The following is a 19,708-nucleotide window of genomic DNA, read 5'->3' as shown; positions in this document are numbered from 1 at the left end:
GGCCTTAAACTTTAGAATTTCAAGATAATTTGTGCTGATATATATATTTTAAATCTGTGATGTCATCAGTTGTGAGATGCATCATGTTTTCTGACAAGAGAAAAGTGTTGCATAAAATATCTTAGATCTGCCATCAGTTACAACACATCCTGATATTCTTGTCTCTAAAAGAATCTTTGCAGTTTAGAATTGATGAATGCAATATTTTTTCTTATTAGTGATTCTCTCAAGTCAAAGAAAAATCCAAAACAATTACTTTTATGTTGTGGATGAACCTTAATTTGATTCATTTTAAGAAAGAAGAAAAGTGGCTGAAGTCAGAGGTATCAAGACATAGCAAGCAATTTATTTAATATGGATGAAACTCTGCTGTGTAGGAAAGAAAGAGGAGAAATGTAAATTGCTGTCAGAAACTTCAGTATATTTAGTACATTATTTTCACTTTGGATAAATGTGTTTTATACTGTGCAAAAATGCAGTGATGTGGATCTGGAAATCCTTAGAGCTATGAAACATTACTAATTACAATAAAATGTAACAGTCTTTACATCAAATAAAAAAATCCAAAGCAATAACTCTTGTAAACTATACATCTATTCCATGGGTAGGCTAGATAACAGTTTTAAACATTTGATTTCTACATTTGGCATGATAATTTTATCTTATTTACTCTATTTAATGGCTGTTGCCTCTAAAAACATATTTATAAATATACTCCACCTCCTAGTACATAAATTATCTTGGGGAAGAAAATTAAGAACTTCCAAAACAACATAAACTTTTGAGGTCACCAAAGTACCATCAAGTAAATTATTGCCCCACAACCCTCAATGGTACCTAGTAGCCTTGAACAGCTTAATGCACCTTTCAAAGTTTCTAATTTACTCTCTGGGAGTAACAGACTAGTGGACAGGCCATAATGATGAATTGCACACTGAGGTGCATTTTCCCAAGGGATTTGGGCACAGTGTTGTCTGAATAAAATTAATGCCTTACATTTATTTCAAACACATGAAGGCAAAGGTCTGCAAATAGTTTCAGAAACCTAAAATGAAACAATTTCATCAGCCTAAATGCAGTAGAAGGACAAGGCAAATTCAGTTTATAAATGGTGATTCTTAGAGATAAAACAGACCAAGGCAACTGGATCAGAAGTATCCTATGTACGCTTAAGAAAGATAACTGAACAAGTAAAACGCAGAATGAAAATCTCATTTCATCAAAAGATAACCACCTCTCTGTTATCCTTGGGTGTTCCAGAAAGATCTTCCTTATAAGAATGTAACTTGCCCAACCTTGTAGGCTCTGTGCCATCTTCCAGGGTCACAACTCAAGGTGGTCATGAATACTCATGTGTGTCTACCAGAGTCTCCACTGTAAAAAAGTGTAAAGTATTTTGCCTTTGAGAACTTTTCCTTTGTTAGCCTCTCTGATCTCAGAGAGATTGCAAAAATGTCTGGTATCCTATTTATTACTGGTTTTCCTTTGGGGAATAAGAAAAGAATCTGGAGTTGTTTCTAAATCCTAGGACCTTGAACTCATATGATCTTTATTTCCAAACAGACTTAAGCAATTAATACTTACAAGCACACTAACTTTTTATCACATTTTTACTTTCACTGGTGAAAGTAAAAAAGTTTATTTCATTTAGCATCATATTTATGGCTAACGTAACTATGTGAAATGCTATTAAATTATATGACTGGTGAGAGAAGATTCCGTGACAAAGAAGATCACGTTAGTATTCACCAAATATTCAGCTTTCTCTCCCTGTGTCCCATCCTGTAGTAGGTGATGTATCCCCATTCTTTTGAGTTCCGGGATGGTCACGGAAGAGGTGACATGTCAGTAGTTTAGTGCAGAAGCTTTCAGATTAGTACTTGCTTCACCATTTCTCTTTTCTTTCCATCAGGAAACTATCAATATCCATTACTGAGGCTCCTCAATCCAGCCGAATCTGGTAGTGAAGTTGATGACGGAACAGGCATCGTTGACACATAAGAGATCCATGGCCTGAATGAGGCATGAATGTGACATGAGTGAATGTTTCTATAATCAATGAGATTTCAGATCTTTAATTTTAAAAAAATCTATCTTTACTGGTAAGAATGCCCTATGCCTGGCAGTTAGAAAACAAATCTAAATTCATATCATAATGTTACTTTCACAATATAAAAATGCCATGAAAAGTAATCGTGCATGATGATGTGTTTAATTTCTGAAGCTGCTTTCTTGGTTGTATTTATTAACAATTGAATTATTGACTACATCTCATTTCTTCTAAGCATATTATTCCCGGTTCTCCCCTATGAAATTCAGAGGAGTGAAATAAGATGTGTGGAATGGTTTAAAGAAATAAGATAAGCTGAGATTTTATCATGATTCCTTTAGGAATACATAAGGTAATAAAACCCCACAGAGCTGTTTTTAATGGCAAATATTCAAATACCAGCTTTTTACTTAAAGCTTGGCTGCTGAAAGTTGGCAAGGCAGGCTTCTATGCAGTGTCTGTGAGCAAAGGTCCCTAACTGACCAGGGAAACTGCCAAGCTGTATCCAAATTTTATTGTTAAAGTGTTGGCAACCAAGGTCTTAATTAGGCTCCCTCAATTCTGCCCGTGGTAGTTCATAAACACAAAAGCCCAGGGCAAACCAGAGACTTTTGTACCTTGGAGGGCTGAGAAATAGGCAGTATAAGTGCAGTTACTCTTTCTCCTTTAACCAAGGCAGACGTGAAGACTACCTAGTATTTTCACGGTAATCCCATATTTGTTTCAAATCACTTTCATGACACACTAGGTGATTCCTATCAATCACATGAAATGAAATTATTTGACATTCTACTCTTAACCCACTGTACTGTTGTTTTGTTGCTGGATGATGAAATTGAGACTCATAGAGGGAGGTAGGAAACTGATTTGAACCCTTTTCTATTTTTGAGGCAACGTGGTCCTTCAGCAAAGGTTAACATTCCCTTGTGACAGAGGACAAAATTGATTCTCCCAGAAGACAGCATGCACAGCCTCACAGTCCTCACTGGTCAGAGATGTGCAACTGCAGCATGATTCTCTTGACTCCTGCTATAGTATATTTTACACTATCACCAAGCTATCATGTTATTCTTTCTCTGAAGAAATTAACAGGCTATGTTAAAAGAATCTTTTTGGGGTCAATGGCAGCCACTCATCTCCCTGTGAACCAGAAAAAACAGACTCATAAATAATAAAACACTATACATAGCAGCCACCTGGCACCTAAATATTAATAGTATGTACATGAAATACTTTTACATAGCCATATTAGAAGCATTGAATAAGTGTCAGGACTTGAAAAATTACCACTTTCGGTCATGGCTGGCTCCTAAATTTTACAGTCTGGTTATTAGAGCACTGATTTTTTTTAAAAGATTCCACTGTCCTGGGTTTCTTCTCTCCAGGGAAAATATTATCTTTTCAGACATTAAAACAATTTGAGGTCCAAAATTTGCAAACTTCTCCAGTACTTAGGAAGTTTGAGCCATGATGTTTTCTTAACAACTTCTATTCTCTTCCTCCAACTGGAAATTTGTGATTTCTTAGCAATCTGGGTAACTCAGGGCAATTCTCTAAGGCACAGGGAAGAACCAGGGATTTTTGGTTGGATGGAGGACTAGTCTTTTACCATCAGTTCACTGATTCAACTATTTCTTCCTTTCTCCAGTATCTTCTTAGAAAGTTAACTGCTTCACCTTTTCTTCTCCTAGATAAATCATACTGTGAATTACTTTGTTGAATTTCTTTCCATTTGTTTTCTATTTAGTTTTATTTCATTGCCTTTAGGTCTCACACATCCCTGTTGCATAGTAAATTCTTATCTGTTTTCAAAATAAATACTCAGTAGAAGAAAGAAATATTAGGGGGAAGGGCAGAGTGAAAAAGAATCTGCCTAATCTTGACTGTATATTTAAGGCTTAGTTAAGAGCTAAATCTTTCATCACATCTCTACTCCCACATCGATATATTATCTGACTTCTGTAAAAACAAAGGCAAACAGATACACTTTTTTTTTGTTGATTTTAATCAAAATGCAGAAATATCATCTGCATTCCCCTGGACCTCAACCAATTTCCAGAACTCTAGATCTGTTTCTAGAACAGTTTGCTGCTTTGTCAGTACGATTTCTGCTAATTTGACTTTATAACATCCAGCATTATTTTCTAGCCTTTCTTTTTCAAACAGAGCCATTGAGGGTGGGAAGAATTCTCCAGAATGTGACAAAACTAGCACAGCAAGAACCTTATAAGACTTTTACTAGCCACAGTATAGAAGTCATGATGGCTAACTTTATGCCACATAGAGTTTTTGTGGCAGGTTTTAGGGTTCTTATTGGTGTCAGTGGGATAATCAAAAGAATGTCGTAATTGTCCATGTTCTTATAGGAGATATGTTGTTTTAAATGTCATTTTAGGACTAGAAAAACAATGTCTGCTCCTGAAAAATATGAAAAATTGCATTTACAATTAGTTGTAATGGATTATACTTTTGAAATAACATTGTCCCGACAATTATTTATTACTGCAATTTATATTTTTCGAAGAAGAAGAAAGTAAAAGTCTGCCTTAATCTGATTGCTAAAATATAACTATTACTAACATGTTAGTTGTTTCCTTCCAACATTTTCCCTGCACATAGTTAGGTAACAATATTCAGAAAATACTGCACATAAGATTTGTTTCACCCTTTCTCACTTGCATGATAATAGCTGTTTCTCCATAGTTAAGAGAATGAATGCCCTTGAAGAGAAAAGAGTTCTTAGTATTTGAGGGAGAGCATGGTGATGAATAAGGGGAATAACATTTCTTAAATTGGGTGGTGAATATAGGATGTAATTCTCTCACAACTCACTGAAGTGTAGACTGATAACTTGTATATTTTTATGTTTTGGATATTGTCCTTCAGTGAAATGTTTATTTTACACAAAATGACAAATTAATTGAAAAATGATTCACATTGACTTCATAACATTCCATTAGGTACTCCTAGCATTGACTAGGCCATTTTCCCATTGTAGTTTATCATTTTGACTCTCATAAATACTACTGCTGTAAATATATTACATATTCATCAATCTCACATTTATGAGAAGTAGAGATCTAGAATTATGGCCCCTTTCCTGAGAAGAAATAGCTAATGATGGTGGAGGGCTAGTAGTGTAAATAAATTTTTAGCAATTGCATGCATTGATGGGATGAATCAATGGAACCCTCCAGCCTTCAGAGTCGTAGCCTGGAATGGAAGATGTGACTGTTAAATTCCAAGTTGAGCTTCATATGGAGCTTGGCATAGGTGGGGTTGATCTTCATTGCAACAAAATTATCGTCTGTTCAATCGATTAAGCATTTTTGAACATCAAGTACAGGGCAGGACTTTCTTGGTCACAGAGATGAAAAAGCTATAGCTTTCTTCTTGTGTAGAAATAATAGTTGAACTTAGAGGAACAAAGGCAGTTAGACAAGATGAAGGCTGCTGGTGAAGAACTGCCCTTTTGTCTGGCTGAGTACCTTATGCTCAGATAACCCAGCGCAGATACTGGTAGTGATTTTCATTTTTTATACCTTCAGAGTTCATTAGGTAAAGTAAAATTGCCTAAAATTCATATCTGCTTTTTGAATGAAGTTATTTTGCTTCAAAAATGCTTGGAGAAGGCAACCCAAAAGGTGTGATTTGGTTGCAAACATGTTTTTTCTTTCATTAGTTTTCACCCAACAGGAATTAGTAGACTTCTTCAACCGTCTGCACTGTCATTTCTTTGTGTTCAACTCTTATTTATTTCTACTGCTGGCAGTCACAGCAGCTTGTTAGCAGAAAAATTACATCATATATTTACTCCTAAAAATTGGCAGTGAATATAGGAACCCGTGGGAGGTGGAGATGGGGCATGGGCCTAGACATATAAATATAGTAAATGAAAATTTTAAATTAAACCCAAAGCTGAATTTCTGGGAGCACATTTCAAGTTTTTGAATACTACATAAACTGCTCCAAAATTGTATTTCATTTGTTAAAGTAAAGTAATAAATAAGTGAAAAGGAGTATTAGAGAATTTAAGTAAAGTTCTATAAAAATACCCATCAGTTACTATAGATTTATTTTTAGGAGATTATGGTTAAATAACTAGAGTCTGCAACAACATAGAAATAAGTTAATGTTTGTCCTTCAATGTGAACTGTTCAAAGCTCACATCATTTTTGCATTTCAATAAAATTCTTGCATCTTGCAGCCATTTAAAGAATTTCTCTATAGAAATGTGAAATCAGGAATGGAAATATGAGGCAATGTTATTACTACAATCAGGAATGAAAGATTTAGTAAGTTCATGTCCAAAAAATAACATTCAAATGACTTTTATAGCACCAAACACAATGCCTTGCTTCTAGTAAGTGCTAAATATGCATTGTAGGAGCAAATAGAGACAAAATGAATACTTCTTAGAATAATATGTACTTTAGAATCCAAGGGACATGGGTTAAAGTCCTGATTCTGTAACTTACAACATAAATGACCTTGGGCAAGTCACTTAAACTCTGATCCTCAGATTTTTCATTTGTAGAATGAGGAAAATAATGTGCAAAATATTACAAAGTAATATCTATATAGTAACAGGCACAGAGTAGAGTTATAAGTAATTGTGACTATTTTTTTACTTAGAAATAATGTAAAAGTCTAGGAACTATGAAAATGTGAGAGACACTTTTATAAAAAACACAAGCAAACCACTTTTTTGGTATCCTCAACATACATGTCAACAAATTTGCCAGTTGTGAATAAGAGGTAAAAATTAGGAAAATACCACAGATGAACAGTTTTGTAATGAAGGCTTTACTGCTATACTGAAGCTTTTGTTGAACAAAAGTTTTTGATTTTGTTTCTCACAATAACTCAATTATGAAGTATAAGCAGTGAAACTTTGATCTTGGTAGGAGGCTCGGACAATAGGCAGGTAAATACCTAAACCACAGCTGCCCTAGGAATCTAAATATTTCACATTTCATCCACCTTCTTGTGAAGCTCCACTGGATCAGGCACTAGAGGCAAGGGTATTGTTTTTTTTTTTTTTTAAGCCCTGATCCAACCAAATTGACTGGAGTCAAAAGAATGCTTTAATTTGTCTAGATAGTCTCAGGTGGAAGTGAGGTAGAGTAGAGAAATAGCCACCTTCTCTTCAGGAGGGCTTTAGATTCATCCTATTTTCCTCTACTGTTGGAGAAACTACTCAATAATGCCCTCCAAGGTATGTCTGTTGTTGACCTTCAGTTTCCAGGACCAGAGCCTTCTTGCTCCAGCGCTGCTTTGTTATCTGTTCTTCAGGCTGACCCCGTACCCAGGGTGTCTCCGCACTTCTCTTCCCTGAGGCCCCATGCAGGGTCAGAGCCCAAATGGGGACCTTCATGAGAGAAAAGAAGAGTGCTAGCTGCTGAATGGCTTTACCATAAAAGATGTTTCTTTCAGAGAGGAGGGGAATGACCAGGATCTGAGTCATGGAATATTAGAAGAAGGAAAATTCCATGACCATTCCTGGTTTTGACAGGAGCACAGAGGGGTGGGTACTTGTGGAGTGGGAGGATGCTTGTGTCTGTTAAACACACACACACACACACACACAAACTATCAAGCCCAGTTTCAGATGACCTTAATTTCTGCAGTTACTTATACACATCCCTTTTGTGGTTAGGTCAGATTGTTCATCGCATACTGTCTTTGTCCAATAATGTCAGTTAAATGCTGAATCACCCTGTGGTCACCCTGTGCCTAAGCACTGTATCCTCATCGTCACCACAGCTCCTCTTACCCACACTCTAAGCAGATACTATTATCAACATCTTTCAGAAAAGAGAAATGTGCTGAGGCTAACTATCCTATAGTGTCTCAGTGGTGGTGAGCAGTGGAGAGCATATTTTAGTCCATCACTCTGCATTTCTGTCTAGTTGTGTCCCAGCTGGGCTCTTGTACAAGGACAGTGGTGCAGTGATGAATGAAATGCACACATCATGCTGACGCAGGTCTGAGCTGCATTTGGGTGCTGACCCTCAGCAAAATTTTATTTGCACAAAAAATTAGGACACAGGAGCACAATCAGACCTTTCTGGAAGATCTGCTGGTTTCTATTCTCTCTGCTCCACTCTGTCATTCTGAATATGGCCACTGACTGATCATGTTGCATCTCATCTAAAAACCTCTTTTAAAATATAAAATAAGTCAATAAAATCCTCCATCAATAAATTCTTCTTTAAGGTACTTTTGCATGTTCCTGGAAATTGGGTGAGATTTGGGGTTTTATTTCAGAAAACAAGGGTATGACAAAAAACTATTATATATTACAATTTTGTACCCTAACACAAGGTAGTTTTATTACTAAAAGGCCGAATCCATGAAAATTATATCAGTAATATGAACTTTTTGGTCCTCTTGAGTTTTTCCTTTTGTTTGAAATCTGTGATATTTTCATAAAGCCACCCTTGAGTCATTTTCAGCTTTTCCTCCTTGAATGGAAACTAAAATTTTGATTACAATAATGGAACAAAAATGGGACATTGTACTTACAAGTCTATACTTACTTATAATGAACTCCTGACATCTTACAGCTCATTTTTTATTAGTCTCAGGAAATGTATTCTTTAATTATCCTTTACATTTTATATTTCACTTTGTTTTTCAAGATACTTATTTTTCCCTCTCTTGTCAAACTTCTTTTTCTTTTAGATACAGCTTCTCCTTTAACAAGGGCTTGTAAAAGTATAAGTAAGTAGCTAAGTGTTCTTGAATCTCTCAAGAGGACAACTTTATTTTTATAAAATGGATGTCTTGAGCTTATCTGGCATCTATATTGTCGCTGCGTGCTTGTCAACTTACCTTCAGGGAGATCATGACTTGTTAGCTCATGTACAAATGTGGAAAGAACACTGGGCTGTAGTATAATAACAACTCTGGGAAGTTAAGGACGAAACCGAATATTTCATTTATATTAAAATTTTAAAATCGACTACGAGTCTGTTGAAATTTCTGAACTTAATCCACTGTCTGTATGCACTAGTAAAGGAATCTGGGAGGCCTTGCAATTGTTTCAAGTGTGCACATATGTTATTTTACCCAAAATAATATTACAGATACTAAATTTTTATAAACTAGCATGGAAATATTGCATTTTTGCCACCATGTTTTCAACTTTTATGGCACAATTTATGTGTATTGTTAATATTTTCTGAAGTAAACCATGGACAGATTTTTTATGTTCCTGATGACTGACATAGCAGCATTTGAGAAATGATCTTTTATACATTTCTAATAAATCTAAAACATCACGTTTTTTATCCAATGCATAAAGCAAAGTAAGTAAAATTACCAGATATTGCCAGTCAAGCATATAATGCAAGCCTGTTTTTAAAACAAACGTTTAGAGAACAAGATCTAAATCCTTTTCTTCTTCACCTTTCTTCCCTAACCTGCCTCAGCTTAGCAGCAAGTTCAATATTGGATTTCTGATTATTAGCTGGACTCCCGTCTCTCTTTCCAGTCACTTTTCCCACTACTCTTATTTAGAAATTCTACTCTCATCCAGACTGGATTCTTTACTTTCCTCCCAGGCGGTCACTGTCTTTCCCTCTCTTTCTGATCCTATGATGTTTGTCAGGACACCAGGAAGGATTTTCTTTCTCAAGATGATTCTGCTACCAATCAGGGTGTGCCATAGATGGGGTGATCAAATCAGAATCTGGAAACTTCGGTCCTGCTTGCTGTGTTTTCTAAGGTTCTGCTTTTTCATTTGTAATGAGCAAACAACTATGAAAAATATAAAAGCAATTTTTAAAAATTCTTTTATTGGTACATTGTAGGTATACAACACAATTACATTTCTCATTGGGAATTGTACCTTTACATGATGCATCTTGGTTCTTATTTTTTCCCCATTCCTAGCCCTCCCTTCATGCCCTCCACCCTTCCCTATTTACAAAGACTTTATTTTCATTTTTTCTATTTCTCATCATTTTTCCTTTTCCTTCTTTCCTTTCCCCTGCCCCTCCCACTACCCCTACCCCTTTGGAACTTTTCTTCCAATTTTGCATTATTGATTATTCATTCTAATCATTGATACATTTTAGGTATACCATATAATGACATTCATCGTTAGAAATTTGCACCTTTACATAATCTCTCTCTTGGTTCTTATTTTTCACCCTTGCCCAGCCCTCCCTTCAACCCCTCCATTCCTCCTTATTTACAAAAATTTTGTTCCTATTTTTCCATTTTGTCATATTAATTCCATTCCCTTCTTTCCTTTCCCCTACCCCTCCCACCTCCTTCCCCTTTGCCCCTTTTCTTCCTATTTCACATTACCTATCATACATTTTAGTTCCCATTTACACTTTCAGTTTCTCACACCAGAGAAACTATTCAGTATTTATACATGGGTGTCCTATTTATTTCACTTAAGAGTATCGCCTCAATGTGCATCCATTTAGCTATAAATGTCTCCAATTTCTCATTTTTTATGGCTGGGTAGTACTCCATTTTATAAAAAAAAACACATTTTCTTTATCGAGTCTCCAGTTGATGGGCATTTGGGCTGTTTCCAAGTTTTAGCTATCACAAACTGTGCTGCTATGAACATGGGTGCACATGTATCACTGTGGTATGATTCTAAAAGCAATTTTTGAATGTACAGTTATTGCTCATTGTTCATGGGGAATTTGTTCCAAGACTTCCTGTGAATACTAAATCCAAAAATACAGATTTGAGTATTTAGACCTGGTCTAAATACAGGTCCCTTATGTAAAATGATGTAGCATTTATATATTACCTACACAATCTTCTTTCTTTGTTTCTTTTCTGGAGACAGGGTCTCAGTGAGAACTTCAGGCTGGCCTTGAACTAACAGCAATCCTTCAGCCTTAGCCTCCCAAGTGCCGGGATTCCACACCTGGCTGTCCTCTGATATACTTAAGTCATCACTAGATTACTTATAATACCTAATAGCATGCATCTAAATGCTATGTAAATTGTTATAATGTATGTTTCGGGGGAAAAGACAAGGGAAAGAAGTCGACATGTGTTCAGTACAGGTGTAAGTGTTGTATGCCTAACTATGTAACGATATAGTCAATACAGGAGACATGTGGAGAGCAGTGCTTGGCAACAGGCACTAGAGAGAAACTGAGAGGAAGTTCTAGCTGGCTGTGCAGACAGAGCTTCACCTGCACAGATTCCTGTACAAGGTACAGGCACAGTGTATGTCAATTCAAGTTTTGTTTATTGGATTTTTCTGGAAATCTTTCTTGATTTTCTGAAAATATTTTGACCCATGGCTAAGTAGGCTAAATAATGCTCTGTAAAGTAGCATTTCAATCTATTGAGATAGAGGTGGAGGTATTCTGGCTTAACAAGGAGCTCTTCAGGGAAGCATATGCTGATTTTGTGTGTGCAAATAACCACGTGACAGATTTTAAGCTGCCAGTGGGAACACACAGACTTGGGAAAAGATACACAGTGCACATGCTCATACATTACACAGGTAAAAGAGACATAAACAACCTCACAGACATAGATGATGGTACAATATATGTAAAATAATGATGTTTGAGTACTATATTTCATTTTAAGCTTAAATTTAATTTAATATTTTTGTTTAATAATGGCTATTATATAACAGCCCACAAAGAGTCTGAGAATTTAACAAGACACTTTCAGGAACACACCTGAGTCAGCTACAGCACACTGGTATCTGTAGGTAGGTTCTTCCCTAAAGCCACTCGCCTATGAGCAGTATTTTATTGAATAGTATATTCCAGTGTTTGCACATTATAAAACCTTAATTACTAATTTTAAATGAACTGTGGTATATTTTTAAAAGACTGATTGCTTGAGATATTTAAAATATGTATTTATTCAGAAACTATTTATTGAATGCACACAATTTGCCAGATACTCTGTTAAACTAAGATAGGAAGAAAAACATCATATGGGTTAATAGTGATCACTAAATCTTTTGAAACAACTGCTCAAGGAAGTATGATTAATTCTTTGTGAGTGCCTTTTAGATCCTTTGCCTACATTGTAGCTAATCAAGAGAATGACCAAGAAGCGCTAATATACAGTACCTTCAATTTTTACTTTTATTTATCTTCACCAGAGGGGAAGAAACAGTAAGTGCTGGTTTATTTTCCTTCCATTTTTTGGTTCCCCTTCTCTGTTGCTCAGCACAAGGAGCCCTAACACAAACAGCCCAAGTGGCAGGGGTCAGAGGCACTGTCACACCTGGAGTGGGAAAGGCCAGCAGGTGTGGAAGCCCAGGAGATCCACACATCTAACTCAGTTCATGCAAACTCCCTGGGAGGCTGGTCCTGCCACTCTCCCATTTTATGAGTGTTGTAGCCCCAATCCTAAGACCTTAGCCGTCTTTCTCAGGGTTAATTCTTTAGTGCAGATTAGAGCTGGTAAAGCTCTTACCTTTTTCTTACTCTTAACACAAGAATGTCTTGCTGCTGTTGCTGAAGTATGACAGTGGTCTGGAGAATCTTTTGAAAGCCAGGAATGAGAGGGAGCTAGCATAGTATATTGAAATCTACTTTCCAAATAAAATTTCCTTGAGAGTTTCTTTTTTCTCCTCTTTTAAACATAACAGGAGGTTGAATCATGGCATCATCTCAAAGTTGGAGTGCAGGTAACCACAGATTTGAAATTCTCTTGAAAGGGCCAAATGGAAAGTCAACCCTAACAAGATTTTCTTCATATTATTTTTGTTTTACTTTTAATTTTATGTAAATATTTATATTACTGAAGTGAGCCATAATTATTATTTAATTCTTGATGCAAGAATCATACTACCACATATGTAGCATAAAGTACAAGAAAAATATTACTTCTAGGATTCCATACTCGGCCTAGAAAATAGGACTGCAGTCTCGTTCTGTTACAGGGAAGGGAGATGCTTCTAAGAGTTAGGACTCTAGAAAGCCAGACTCATTTTTCAAAGAGCCTGTTAAAAAGAAACATGAGATATTTAAGAACAAAAGATGGAAAAAAAGGAAGTAAGACTTTTTTTTAATCAGTTTATCATCTGGAAATATGTGCTTGGTAGAACCATATCCACCATGACTCAAACTCTACTGAAATAAAACACAAAGGAAAGTTCAATAAAGGAAACAATCAAGCCCCCAAAACATCATATTGCCTCAGATTTACATTTTGATAACACTGAGAAAACTTTCAACTGCTTGAGGAATATAGTCCCAACGAATCCCTGAGAAAACAAACATTATGGGACAAGAAAACTTTCAGAGAAAAATGGAGAACAGAAACTAGAGCTAAAATAACAGTTATGGAATGATTGCCCAATCAGTTTTTTTTTTTAAGAGGAGAGGTAGAAACCCACTTATATGGAAAGGCCTGCCCTTCTCAAGATTGTGTGCAGTGTGGTCATTTACACAGTGAGCTGTGGCAAGGTGTTAGAGAATGCAGGGAGTCCCAAATAGGGACAGAGGGCTGGAGAAGCAGGTCACCACGCAGAGCCAAATAGTGGCCAACTGGCCACTAGGTATGGCTGTCTGCTCTGTCGTCCCAAAGAACCTGCACTGGCCGAGCCCGGATGAGGCCCTGAGTGTTCGTTTCAGAGCTGACTGAGGACGTTCTGCCCAAGAAGGAGGAGGCTTTGTGTTGTAGAGCCAAGAAAAGGAAAAGTAAGGATGATTAAATATACAGAAGTGATTTTAAGTCTGAAATAGAATTCAGTGCTGGGGGGAAAATCAAGCATCTTTAGAAATGACTTATTAAAAATCAATTGATTCTCATTCTTTATACATTTTTTTCCTTTCCAAGGGGCAAACAGACTGTTAAGGTTGTCTGAGAACAGCTGGAGCCTCTGTGAACTGAGCAGCTATTTCTGTGCATTTAAAAGGGTTGAACCCAGTAATTTTCTGTGATTTTTAATTCTGGATAAATGCATGAATGTTTAGTCCAGCACAGTCAATAATACAGGGTAATGATAATAAAAGTAAGGATGATTTAAAACACTGAAGCAATTTTAAGTTCCAAATGGAATTCAATGCCAGAGAAAAGAGTGTGTGTAGCGTGTTGTAGCATTCAATTCCCTCCCTCCTATGGGACAATAGAGGACACTGTGCTCCTGCAACTCATGGTAAGGAGACCAAGCCTCCCAGTGCCCTGTTGGCACTCTCAGTCACACAGTAGTAAGTGAGGAGGTGGTTCATCTCCAGGTCTAGACACACAGCATCGCCTTTCCTGCCAGTGAGCAGACTTGCTGAGATGACACAGGAAGGCTCCTTCTCAGTACTTGGGTAGTGAATTTTGGTGTAGTGGGATGAATTACATCAACTGAACTATATTACCTGAGTTGTATTAACTGACAGTTTTTTCAAACTATTAAAAAATGGTGCTGCATTGTGGGATAGCTTGTAGGATGATGATTTTTTTCTTATAGTCCCTGATTATAAATGGTACACCTGGAGGATTGTGTAATTATCTCCTTATTAAGATAAATTATTTGCAGATTGAAAACTATAATGTGCATAATCCTCATTTGTGTTAAATTTCACTTGAAGTGAAATTATACACTAAGAATTGGAAATCTCTTGAAATTCAAGAGAAGAACGTCTTGATGAAAGGGAAAATGCAATATGTGATCACTAACCAAAAGCATATATCTGAAGAATTTTTCTCCCATGAAAGTCTCCAAACAAAATGTTGATGGAGAAAAACCATTTATATTATATAATCCCAATTTTTATTTTAAAAAATGCATAGCTTCAGATCTGTTGGAATCCATAACATATGAGTAGTGCAGATTCTTTTCCTCTGAGATGAGGCCTGGATGGGTAATTTGGGGAAGTCCACTAGCAGGTGGATATGCTGTGGAGTGACCTGCTGGCCTTGATGCCCAAGCCTACCCCTCACCTGTGCCTTTAGATACCTCTGCCCTTGCTATTTATATATCAAATGAGGTCTGTATTTATGTCTCACTCCCAGGTCATTGTCAAAATTAAAGTGATGATGTGAATATACAACAAACATCATGGTCATTGTACAAAATAATTCCTCAAATACTGAAGCTGTTAATTGTGTTTCCTTCTTTTATATTTTCCTGAATTATTTAATTTTCTAAAGGAGTTTGTTTCCTAATAATACCAGAGAAAGAAAAGCACAAAAGTATTGGAAGACATGTTAGCATTAATTCAATTAGAACTTCTAACCAGTGACTTGGTGGAAGAAGGGATGGTAAGTAAACTGCTGCTAGTTCACCACATTTTCATCTATTTCAGCTCAAGCAATAGTGCAGTGAGATAAGGTTCCCACCACTTTCATAAGTGAGGCCTAGGTTCTCACTAGAAGTTAACATCGAGAAATGAAATTCTAACTTATGACTTACTGGTCCCTAAGCCATATGTTTTCTAATATCATGACTTTTTTTTTTTATGTTGCCTTCCTCAAAGGAGTGTTTCCTATCCCTAGTGACCCAACCTTTCCAAGTGGCTGATCGAGGAGAAAAAAGGAAAAATGAGGAGGAAGAGGAGGAGGAGGAGGAGGAGGAGAAAAACCCTATGAAACCATTGGCAAAGGAGGAAAGTATGCAAAGGAGGCATAATTGAAACTGGAAAAAAGGTCAGAGCATCCTGGGCCAGGCAGCACAGGGAGGTGGAAATTGCATTAGGCCCTGAGGGATCAATATTAATAATATAGGTTAAAGGGATATGCCCATAAAGGCATTTGACTAAAAAGGCAATAAAGTGGCAGCATTTCCTGCCCTTCAAGTCTCTAAGGGTTGTTTTTAATGAGTGGAAAAAAATTTTAAATGTTCTACAGTTTTGCCACTACACTTTCTTTCTTGTGCTGCCACACTTCCCATGACTTTTATTATGGCATTAAAATATTTCCCAGGCATTATCGCCACTTCTACCCTGTGACAGAATTTTAAAGGGGACCAGTGGTGAAGTGAATAAGCAAACAGTGGAGTGAAGACCATCTGAGAATGCAGCTCCGGGACCTCCCACCCACGACGTGCTCCACCTCTCACCATACCCAAAGGCCTGGACAGAAAGCCCCACAGGATTCTCTTCCCCAAGGAAATAGTTTCCAGTCCTGTCTTGCATAAAATTTCCTGTTGAAAGGAATGGTTCAGAGTCATTCACATCACATTTGTAGCTTTTTGTGCAGCTGAGAGGCTGTTTCAATTATACAATGGAGGCAATTTAGGAAAGCCAAAGGAAATGTGGATGCCACTGGATACAGGACAAAGATTTTCACAGGTTCTCATTGATTTTTTTTTGGTACCGGGGAACGAACTTGGGTCCTTGCGCTTGCGCAGCAGGCGGTGAAACCACTGAACTAAATCCCCGGCCCAGGTTCTCATTGATTTTGAGATACTGATTCTCTGCTCAGTTCTCTTAAGAAGGTGTGAATTTGCTGGAGACATATTTGAAGGGAAAGTGATGTGGAATAGTCTCTAGAGGACCTCGAAGATTCTTTTGATATTAAGACTTTAAAATGATAAATCTCCTTTTGCACGTGCCTAGTATATGCGAGATTTTCAGTATTTATTTAACAGATTATTATTAGCCACCTACTCTGCAAGCATCAAGGATATCGTGTAGAATGAAATAGGCACTCTCTACCTTTGATGGTTCCTAGTCTAGAAGGAAGGCAATCAACCAAATATAATCAAGTCTGTCTTAGGTGCCACAATGCAGGACTACTATATGGTGTTGAAGAACACTTGGAAGGGATTCGGGCTATTCAGCAAAATCAGAGAAGATCCACAGGAAGTGCTGACTGAGCTAAGATGTGAGGAAGGGGCAAGTATTATATGGATGATACAGTGAAGGAAGGAGGCAGGAATGCAGGACAAGCTTCCTGGTAGGTCTATGTGGTGATGGCAGAAGAATCCAAGATGAGGCTTGGAGCAGAAGTTGCCGAGGAGGTCAGGGGACAGGTTCCACAGACTTTGCTATAGTCCACGATTAGATATTCTCATCCTACTCTGCAGATTACTTAATATCCTCACTTTACAGAATAAGAAAAGAAATCTCAGAAGGTTGAGGAACTGGTCCAAAATCAAAGAACTAGTAGGTACCGAGGTGAGGCTAGTACAAGATTTATCTACTTCAGAACGTGGATTTTTCAGCCCATCCTCCTAGTGACTGGCAATCCTACACTGGCCCCTGCCTTAGTGCATGCTACCTCTGCTTGGCTTGTTAAGGACAACCTCATGCTCTGATTTGGGGTTCTAACTCACCAAACCATACTCTGCTATGATAAGTGTCCGCTTCACCTGTCCAATTTGAGTCCATGTTTCGGATAATGCTAACTTTTCAGTTATCCAACCAGAGCCATCAATATTGAGAGCTCTCTTGGGTGACTATGATAACACCCTTCCAGAAATAAAACAGCTAGCTACATTGTTTCACTCACATAAGACATTTATTCTTGTTCTTTGAGCAGGAGTAGCAACCTTGGTTGTTTCTTGTGTTCTTCATTGTAACCTCAGTGAGTCACTCAGTGAGGTAGAGATATATTATTACTTCCTTTTTATAAGCTAGGAAATTGAGGATTACCAAGTGGAAGCAACTTGCCTGAGGTCACCCAGTTTATGAATGATGAGATGAGGTTTGAATCCAGGAGACGCATTTGAATCCAAAGCCAAGCTTTTGACTTGCTCTTTCAAAAATTCAACTTTAGGAGGAAAATTGGTGTTTTAAGAAAATCAGTAAATAGGAAAATCCCTAAACTGGTTACATGCCAGTATGTACTAGAATTCAACAATAATTACATTGTTAAAGACGGAAGAACTTGTCATAAAAAGATTCCCTGAAGCTTTGACACCAATTACAGATGCTTTAGGAAATCACTGTGATTTCCTAACTTAAGAAATCGAGTTTATTATGCAGGATGGTTCTTTTAACAGAAATGGCTCAGACCCAAAGATGAAAGATACATACATTTTGACAATGTGTGTGCAAGTGTCTGGGGGTGGGCATGGTAGGTGGAAAGGGAAAGAGTAAGGAAATTATTCTAATTTGGTGAGCTTTTAAAAATGGCAAGTTTGTTGCAAAGTTCACATGGCCAGGCAGAGGTGAGGAGGAGGGGGTAGAGCGGATTGCTGAGTTAGATAAGCCACAGTGTGAGGGGCTGTCTTTGCGGAGCTGTACTTCTTCTTTTGTAAAGAAGGAAGCTTTCTTTCATGGTGCATTTATGTCAAAATTTTAAAATCTCTCACATGAGACCATCATATCAACCTTGTCAGGTCTCACTTGTGGGAATGAGTGGGATTTGAAAACTTCTGAGTGTGCTATTACACTTTCCATATCTGTGTGGGGAATGTGACTGCATGGAAATGTGACCGAGAGTCACAGGGGGTGGGGTCTGAGGGGTGCAGCTTCAAACTAATGAACCAAGTGGGTTGCTTCAGGTGGGGCAAGGACTTTGGGAAGAAAATATATTTTATTTTTTACACTTTTTACTTGTATCACCTTAATGAAACTGTGTGACATCAAATGCCAGAATTTAAGTCAATTGTTTCTTTGATTTCAAGGTATACAACTTAACAGTAATCCATTTTTCCTCACTGAAATGAAATAAAGATAGATCTTGGGCCTTTTCAGTTTTAGAACTCATCAAGAGACAAAGAAGCATCATGTAAACATCAGATATTTTCATTAAGGTTTGTCAACTTCCAGAGAAAATTTGACATTTGTCGCAGGCTTGAGTAAATGTAACCATAAATCCAACCATAGTTGTGTTTTAAAGTTAACCCCAGCTCTGTATAATAAAGGGTGCCAGGCAAGGAAGCGGCCTAGATGTTTTTTTTAGATGCAGGAATTGTTCATTTGTTGTATAAAATTAACATGACTGTCAAGTTTTACTTCAATAATTCTTAACGTTTTTATTCCTATAAGTGAACATCTTTCAGGTTTACCAAGAAGCTTCCTGTTTTCTTTTTAATTTAATTTGTTGAATGCTTCTTGTGTAAATAAACAGCAAATTTCCTATCCTTGGCAAACTAAGTGATTTCCTCTAGTCACCAGTAGAGGGAGCTGTTGGCATTTGGTTTGGTATTACTACTCGACCTGGAAGTTCCCTTTTTAATTAATTCAATGTTTGAAATCAAACCACCGTTTAAATGTAATGATATTAATATGCAAGGATAGATGTGTAAACGTGGAGATTTTCCATTCCTATTAAACTTTCTACAGAACCACAGGTTTCTGGTTCTTCTGTGGGCCCCTTTTAGAGAGCTTATGTTATAGCAATACAGGCTGCTATAAATTAAAGCTGCTCAGAATTGAGTTCATGTACCTAGGCAATGATTCAACATTTCTGAGACTGATTACAAGTCAAGAAAGAAAGCAGCTTCTTCCCTCAGCTCTTAAGAAAAAAGGATAGGCAAGAAAAGAAGAAAGCAAAAACGATGTTTGGCCTCAAGTGATACTTGAAGTTTTGGAAAGAAAAATTATAAATTCAAGATTTATAGTAATAAGAGTATCTTTAATCTGGGGGAAGAATTCTCTGTAGTTAAGGTTCTGGGCATATTTGATGCTGTCCTTAAGATAAAATATAGCACATTGATTTTTCTTATATTCCTTCTAACCTGTAGCCATGAGTTTTAAATGATTTATTTCACAGCGTATTAATTGAAACATATTTTTACCATTTGTACTTAGATTTTAG

At 37.0% G+C, this 19,708-nt stretch overlaps 1 long non-coding RNA gene across 4 annotated transcripts in view; it reads left to right on the top strand.

Annotated features, from left to right (window-relative positions):
* Positions 1-19,235, top strand: part of LOC101707767 (uncharacterized) — a 163,306-nt gene extending 144,071 nt beyond the window's left edge. For 3 of the 4 annotated variants that reach the window (XR_015440076.1, XR_015440075.1, XR_001183023.3), the window contains one exon: positions 1,913-9,017. This is a non-coding gene — a long non-coding RNA (uncharacterized LOC101707767). Of the gene's footprint in view, positions 1-1,912; positions 9,018-15,477 lie in introns of those variants that run through there. The other variant, XR_002392483.2, reaches the window with a different exon arrangement.
* Positions 19,236-19,708: the final 473 nt, after the last annotated feature.

This window comes from Heterocephalus glaber, unplaced genomic scaffold, assembly GCF_053883595.1.
Source record: "Heterocephalus glaber isolate CG9 unplaced genomic scaffold, H.glaber_assembly_v1.0 deba00001481, whole genome shotgun sequence".
Taxonomy (NCBI): domain Eukaryota; kingdom Metazoa; phylum Chordata; class Mammalia; order Rodentia; family Bathyergidae; genus Heterocephalus; species Heterocephalus glaber.
Note: the sequence above shows the minus strand (reverse complement) of the source record. Positions and strands in the feature narration are given on the sequence as shown.